The 8,392-nt window shown below is 40.1% G+C and overlaps 1 long non-coding RNA gene across 1 annotated transcript; it reads right to left on the bottom strand.

Annotated features, from left to right (window-relative positions):
• Nucleotides 1-717: 717 nt before the first annotated feature.
• LOC144220363 (uncharacterized) lies at nt 718-6,788 on the bottom strand. The gene is made up of 2 exons (XR_013331715.1): nt 6,638-6,788; nt 718-1,004 (listed from the first exon to the last, which is right to left on the bottom strand). It is a non-coding gene; the product is annotated as an uncharacterized LOC144220363 (long non-coding RNA).
• Between the last annotated feature and the right edge of the window lie 1,604 nt (nt 6,789-8,392).

Here is an 8,392-nt window from a genome sequence, read left to right as displayed (position 1 = left end):
AACCATTGCACAAATTCTCTAATAGTCTCCATGGAAATTTACTATCAGTCACCAAGCATTCAAAGAGATACTATTGACTTCAAGTATTAATGCATGGCCTTTACAGTCATTTACTTTGGCCAGATTGGTTAGGGATTGTTCAATCAACAACATGAACAGCAGAACCCAGGTAATGGGAAAAGGAGGACACAAAGTGCTTAAAAAAAACTGTAAGGGTTTAAATTCCTTTGAGTAACAGGGGACAAAATTTTTCCCCCCTGGGAGCATGTTAAAGATAGAAGCCCTTTTTGAAAAAAATCTCCTATAATCAAGATATGTGTTAGGATGTGTGCATTCAGAAGAGATTCTGTGAGGGCTGCTATTTGCAGCTGTATACTCAGGAGCTGAATGAACTATTGGATGTGTTCGTCACTGAGAAGCAAAAAGACAAAAAATCTTACTCACCTCTCTGTAGGATAACAAAGGCTACAGAGAGTTGAAAAAATTAGCTCAACTTTAATACAACTGAGCAATCTATAGGAACATGGCATTGAACCTACCTGAATGTTCCTGAAGCTTCAGGAACATTTCACTTTGGACTTGCCCAGACAATCACAATTCCTCTCAGGTAACCTACACAAGATTATAACACTCTAGACATTTCAATATTTTGGCATCCAAACCATAGCATCTATATTCTTTCCCCAAATTGGATACAAAAAAGAGAATAAGCAGAAGCACTTGGCATATTTAACTTTATTTAATCTTTCCAGCATTACGTGACATACGGGTTACCACTTCCTTATTATATAGATACATAAGTCACTTTTCTAGATGGTCTACCTAAAGTGCCTTAGGTCATATCACAAGCAAATTGAAGAAGTGGCAGTCACATTCAGAAGTATTCTTCAATAGATGGATGGATGAATGAATGGATGGATGCGTAGTTGGGTTGATTGGTTCTCAAATTAAGTTATTTAATTTGGGTCCCCATTTCCTGGAATGTGACATTTTCTTGACTCTACCTGAGAAGGGAAAAAATGTTAAAGGTATGTTCAAAACAAATCTTGGAAGTCCATATAATCTTTAGAAATGTATTGACTGTCAAATTTATAGCCAGACTGCCCAGCTTTATGAAGGAGAGAGGGTGACACTATAGATATTAGAATGAAACTATTTATTTCTGTGAGTTGCAAGTGACCATATAACTCACACGTAATCCTGAAGTCTGTATATTCTAGGAGATTCATGCTGTATTGTATCATGGGGAATGGCTCATAATTCACGTGCTGGGCTTCCTTTGGTGTGCCCGGCCTGAACATTTAGGCATAAAATTCCTTTTCTCTTTCAGAAATGGAAATGCAACTGTGATTTTCTGGCAGCAGATTTATGTCTTGGAATAACTGTTTTAAGAAATGTGTGGATACATGGCTCTGTTTGACAAATGGCACTAGTGACAGGCAAGCACTGATGTTGCTCTACCACACCCACCATGTCCTTTGTTTCCCCCAGAGGCCAACAGCCACCCAGTAACACATCAGAGCCCCAAAACTACACCAAAAATAACATATGTTGACGCATCTTAAAATGCAAAATTAAATGCTTAACGAAAATGACTACAGGACATAGAGTAGCCAAAAGATAAAATAAAAATCCTTCTAAAGTCTACTACCGAAATGAATTGTTTTCAGTAAGATGATAAATTATCTTAGGAGCTCCATAAACCCTGTTCTAGCACACTGTCAACGAGTTAGCTCAGTTCAAGGCCTTCTCCACCTGGTTGGAATGTTCAGGGACAACCATGGGAGCTTGCTCACCACCCCCAGGCACAGGGCTCTGGGTGAATGGACAGATGTTCTGTTGGAATGAGGCAGGGAGTCCACATGGGACAGTCAAACCGGGACTGAGCATGATCCCTGACCCTGCTGGGTGCTGCTTCTGCTTGGCCATGAGCTAAGGCAAATTGGGGGAAGATCTCTACAACATCCTTCACATATTTTAATGGCACTCCATCCTATAAATATGTCATAAATTATTTTAATCATATATTTTATTCATTTTACCTACTTTTTTAAAATGCCACATGCATTTCCATTTGAAAATCTTCTGTGAAATGAATTGGGATGTTTCAAATATATATTAATCCTAGTGTCAGCTAAAATGACCAGCCTCTTAGGATCTAAAAAATGATTGTCCTGGGGTGCATAGGTGGCTCAGTTGGTTAAGCATCCAAAATTCTTAGTTTCCACTCAAGTCATGATCTCACAGTTTGTGACTTTGAGCCCTGCATCAGGGTCCATGCTGGCAGTGCAGAGCTTGCTTGGGATTCTTTGTTTCTTTCTCTCTCTTCTCTTTCCCTGCTCTCTCTCTCTCAAAATAAATAAACATTTAAAAAAATAGTTTAAAAATAAATAAATTAAATAAATAAATAAATAAACAAAAATAAAAATTAAAAAAAAAAAAAAAGATTGGCATTTAACTCTTTATTTCATGGCATGTGGAAAGTCCAGCACCCCTCACCCTCAAATGGAAGTCTGCAAATTCTTAGGGTGTCTAACTCCTCAAGTTCATACAACTCTGTGTTTACACTCCTCCTGAAGGCTTTTGTGTGTGTCCTCTTGCCATGGTGAATGTGCTTTCCTTGTTCTATATTAAAGATTCTAGGTAAGGACTGCAAATCTGATTCTGGATTTTAGTAACTATGAAGCCACTCAAATGACTTTCGGAAGACCTTTGCATATAGAGCCAGCTCTCCTGAGGATTTGGGGAGATAGGGATTCAAAAGCTAGAGTCACAATGGACATTGGGTGGTGGGCCTGCCTCTTCCTAGATAGCCCAGCAGAGATCCCTGGATGTCCACAATCAAGGAACCGCCATAGCTATGCCATCTGGTGCTGTGCTCCATTCCCCTATGCTCTTCCTGGTTCCTCCAGCCACCTGTCCTAGGGGAATCTAACAATATTTCAAATCCTGTCCATTTTCTTACACATAACAATTTTATCCCCCTTGTTCTGAAGGCTCATTATATTCTACTCTAAAATTAAGCATGCACATGTAGATCGTCAACCGTCTACTCATTTTCTAAACAAAGGTATGTCCTTCCAAGAGGAACTCTGATATCATTTATTAAGATGACTTATCATCGTAAGTGTTTGCTTACATGTATTGTCCTAATGGTAAACTGAGAGAAGTAATAGATATTCATATCAGGAAACCACATACATCCCTTCCTTAATCCCCAGGACCATCTTTCAGGCCCATACCATCATTTTCCTGCTGTCTAATTGCCAATATTCATCTTGTTTTTCTTCGTTCTTTGAAGCTGTCTCCACCTGTGTTATCTGTATGAATTCTTTTTCCATCTGGGTCTTGCTAGATAATGGAATAAGGTCATAAAGACTTTAACATTCCTCACTGGACCATTTTCACTTTTATATGATTATTTCTAATCATGTGAGTAGGCATGTAGACTTTATAATCATAGGAGAGAGAGAACGATGGTTCAAAAATTCACCATGTCCTCTCTTTCATGTCTTTCTCTCTGATGTCCCTGACTTCCTTCTGAGATGGGCAGTGACACCTGTTTGGATTCTTATTTTCCTCTTCTTTCTCTCAGAGTAGAGTTCATTTTACCTGTCTCCTTCATTTCTAAACCTTAGAGCCTCCTTCAAAAGGGTCCTCTTTCTAGAACATGGACCCCAGACAACTGGGCCAGAGCAATAGCTATCCCTCATCTTGAAGAATGTAGGGTTTGGAGATGAGAAGGAAATAGATTAAAATCATGGGGAAAAACATGGCATTTAGCAAAGTGTTTAACCACACTTAATTATCTTTTTTTAATATGTAAAATGAGGCTAGTCTTATGGCATAGTAATATATAAATTAAGGATTCTGCAATATTTTGACAGTCTTTTTTTCATAAATCCTTTGTTTTAAAGTTTATTTATTTGAGAGAGAGAGAGAGAGAAGAGATAGAACCACCTGGGAGGGACAGAGAGAGAGAGGGATAGAGAGAATCCCAAGTATACTCCATGCTGTCAGCACAGAGCCTAATGTGGGACTCAAACTCATGAACCATGAGATCATGACCTGAACCGAAACCAAGAGTCAGACACTTGCCTGACTGAACCACCCAGGCACCCGACATGTAGATATTCTTCAAGAAACCATGAGAGACTCTTGAATGCTGAGAACAAACTGAGGGCTGATGGGGGTGGGGGGGAGGGGAAGAGGGGTGATGGGCATGGAGGAGAGCACTTGTGGGGATGAGCACTGGATGTTATATGGAAACCAACTTGACAATAAACTATTTAAAAAAAAAGAATCTTGGCACTACAGAAAAAGGAATGCCTGGCTTCCCTACAGCTTTGCTTTTAATTCTGTGATCTTAAGCACATCACATAAGTTTCCTTAAGTCTTGGCCTCCTTCTCTGTCAAATAAGGATAAGAAAACCACTGTGGGCATTCATGGATATGTAGAGATGTCAGGTGAAGTGTTCAATCCTTAAATATTCAGGTGAAATTTGCTTGAATCCCATGTCAGATGCTATGATACATCCCTGCACATGTGATTCAGACTTTCTGTGATTTCCACAAGATGCAGTGAGGTAAGGCAGACCAATACTTTCCTTCATTCCTAAAACTGTTAAATTTAATGATTTCTACCAACCCATGATCTTATGTTGACATGTTGAAACATCCCACCCAGTAAAACCCAGTCCTGTTCCTTTGAGCCCCCCCAACAAATTCTAACTCAGCAAGGTATATTCTGATTTTATTGAGTTTTGTAGCAGGCCAGAAGGATTGCCCAGAACTGTCTACTGTCTGTTAAAGGCATTTAGCCTCATATTTTCAATACCATCCCCACCACTGCCTGTAGCCTCCGAAAGCTTATTTTTTCCTTTCTTTAATATGCTCCAGGATACAGTGGACCACCTTGCCTTAGGGTTGCACCTCAGAGACTTAGTGAAAATTCCACATTTCCTTCCCTTTTCTCTGCTCCCTTGTCTCTTCCAAGGAAGGAGATAGTGATATCTGTGTCCCCATTATTATGCCATCTCCCTGCAGGTCAGAAGCAACCACCATCACTTTGGGTTTGAAATATCCTGTCCTTCCTAGTTCTTCCTTTTTCACATGTAAAGCATCTTACACTGAGTTAGATCCTAAATGAGTTTGGAAGAGGGGTGGAAGGGGGAAGATGGGACACTCTGGATGGAGGATATGGTCAGGGCAGAAAGAAAATCAATAACATTGGCGGGGGGAGCATAGAATTGATGTGACAGAAAATAGGTTCCCAGGCTAGGAGATCCTGTTACTAAACACTCCTGATATCTAATACCAAAATGTTCTTAATTCCGTGTATGAAAGCATAGCTCTTAACTCTCTAAGCCTGAATAATGGCCCCATGCTCTTCTTACTGATATAGAACCCTCCCTCCACCTCCCTCCACACACCCCAGCACCTGTGAGTTGGGAGAAGATCTCTCCTTCCTAGGTGGGAGCACAGATGCAGAAAGGCAATGATTTCAGAGGGTTTATTTTAGAAACAGAAAACAGCCTCCTAATGACACGCTGGCTGGAGGGGGGTTGCATCTCATTGGTTATGCTGGCAGATCACCCTCCGCTGATCTGTTTTGTCATTTTGTTGTCTGTTGAGGAGACAACAAAATGTTGGTGAGCAGCTGGTGGCAGAATTATGTTTTATGTACAAAATGTGGAAGAAAATTCTGGCCCAGCGCTATAATTGCCTGATTGGATGGGGGCGAGAGAATGAGCTATGCATTTATCTGAATTAAATGTGCTTTCTCGCTTCAAGGTTCAGCATGCTCAACTAGGATGAGAATTAGTGTGCAATACCCTTTGAGCATTTCAGATAGGATTTTGTAAAAAAAAAATACATATATATATGGCTCAGAAATTTCTGGAAAGTCAGAGTCAGCGAGGAGTCCAACAAGACTAGAGTGATATGATATATTGGTATCTGCAAGGATTTGGGGTTCCTCACAGAAATGCCTCAAGACAGTTAACATGCTAGTAGAGGAGCAGGAACAGAGGACTGGGGAGAAAACCCAGCAACAGGACTTGGGGGGGGGGTGCGTAGGGATACAGTTAGGCAGGCAAAACCCAGTACAGTAGACACCAGGTCCTGAGTCCTTTTATAAAACACAGTATCTAACAGCTATAGCACACTAATTTCTTGGAGCAATTAGACAACTATCTAGTACATCATATTATTTTACTTCAACCCCTGAGTCATTTGCTTCTTTTTTTTAAATTTTTTAAATGTTTATTTATTTTTGGGAAACAGAGGATGAGCAGGGGAGGGGCAGAGAAAGAGAGAGACACAGAGTCTGAAACAGGCTCCAGGCTCTGGGCTGTCAGCACAGAGCCTGATGCGTGGGGCTCGAACCCACGAACCATGAGATCATCATCTAAGCTGAAGTTGGACGCTCAACCAACTGAGCCACCCAGGTGCCTCCTAAGTCATGTGCTTCTTAAGGGTTATAAGTGCTTGCTCTCTAAAATATTCATAACGATCGCACTTCTGTGTTAATTACATAAATCGATAAAATGCTACCGAAACTAGTATACATGAATGTAAAAAGGAAGCTGTTTTTTCTTTGTAAATTCAGTTGAAAAACTTATTAAAGATGACTCACCAAAAACATTTGGAGCGAACGCGAACGTGGTGTGAGGAAGCTGACCTGAAGGCTGCAGGGAAATCACAAACACCAAACTCCACACTCAAGATTTGCAAGTATGCGCAAGATATCACTCCATGTGAAAGAAACGTGAATTAGAAGTTGGAAAGGACTCATTATGAGTCTGTTTTTTTCAAGACAGAATAAACGAAATGCCAATCACAATGCTCATGTTCAAAGAAAAGATCATGATATTAAATGAAAAAATTGGCAAAGACATGTGTAATTAAAATGCTTACAGCATGCGTATATGCATGTGTGTGTCATTTTTTTTACTTCCCTCCTTAGCCATATTTTTTATTAGTTTGTCAATCTCAGGTCTGGACTAGAAGGGATCAGATGTCTTTAGCTTTGCTGGGAGTATGTATGAAGTCATTCTGGATGGATTAGGGGATGTCAGAAGGACTAAAGAGGGATCACATGGCGTAGGAGGGTGGATGGAGGTGAGGAACATGTGGATAGTCTGTAGAAGGGAGGGCTGTCACCAGGAAGCAGGATCAAAGTCTCTCGAGGGTAGATCTGGGGCTTGGACTTTAGCCCATGTGAGTTGGAAGACTGGTTACAGAAAACCATGGCTTAGCCCTAAGGATCTGGGGAGATGGGCTGGATAATGGCAGCAAGGCTCAGGGACAGAACAAACTAAGTAGCTCTACACATACAGAAATACTGTGGACCTCACAGGTCAGCAGAGCTGCCACACCACACCCCTCCCTCTGATCCTCAGTTCCCTCATCTGTAAACTGTGGACCATCGTAACTCTGTCATAGGGTAATAGGAAGGATTAAACGTATGACACATTCACACCACCTAACACATGAAGTATCATTAGCTGGAAAACAAGGTTCTTATTTCCTTTCTTCCATCCATTCATTCCCAAATATTTACTGAATATCTCCTCTGTGCCAAGAGCTCTTCTAGCTATAAAGGAGACCACAGTCAGAAACAGAGGTGGAATCCAATTCACATGAAACTTACTTTCCGATGAAAGAACAGACACTAAAATAGGAATATAATATAATAACAAGGACATGCACTTTGAAATGAAGTGGAGGAGGGAAGTGAAAGACTCACGATGGTGTAAGGAAAGGTAAGAGTGGGAGATGGTATTCATCTACATACTCTCTGCTCTTGTTCTGGGAGGAAAATGGCAATGTGGCCATGAAGCTATTGTGTAATTATTGATGATTTCTCAGCTGCCTGCAGCACAAAACACAGTGAGTCATGGCCAGCAAACTTCAGAGAGCTCTTAATTTTTAATTTTTAATGAAAACAACTTTACTGTTTTTGCTCTAAGTATTATATATGAAGAAAACTCAAAACAATGCAGCAAATTATGAAAAAGTAAAAAAATAAAGAAAAACTAAAAATTGCCATAAATGTCAACATTCAGATATAGCGATTGTTAACATGTTTTAGTCTGTGTTTCTGTTTGTTTTAGTGAACTTGCTGCTTAAAGAAAAGCCTTAATGCATATCAATTCCCTTGTTAACAGGAGAAATGTTGGCACTCAACCAAAACTCTTAAATGCCTGTAAATATATACACTGCATAAAATACATACACATAATACATCCATCACAAACATACATACAAATACAGATACAAATGTGTGTATGTGTATGTAAGTGTATATGTACAGCACCTGAGAGAGACACATATATATGAATGTGTTCATACATAGATAGAGGGAGAGAGAGAGAGAGAGAGACAGGAG

The sequence above is a fragment of the Crocuta crocuta genome, unplaced genomic scaffold, assembly GCF_008692635.1.
Source record: "Crocuta crocuta isolate KB4526 unplaced genomic scaffold, BGI_CrCroc_1.0 scaffold179, whole genome shotgun sequence".
NCBI lineage: Eukaryota > Metazoa > Chordata > Mammalia > Carnivora > Hyaenidae > Crocuta > Crocuta crocuta.
This window is presented reverse-complemented; position numbering and strand designations above follow the sequence as displayed.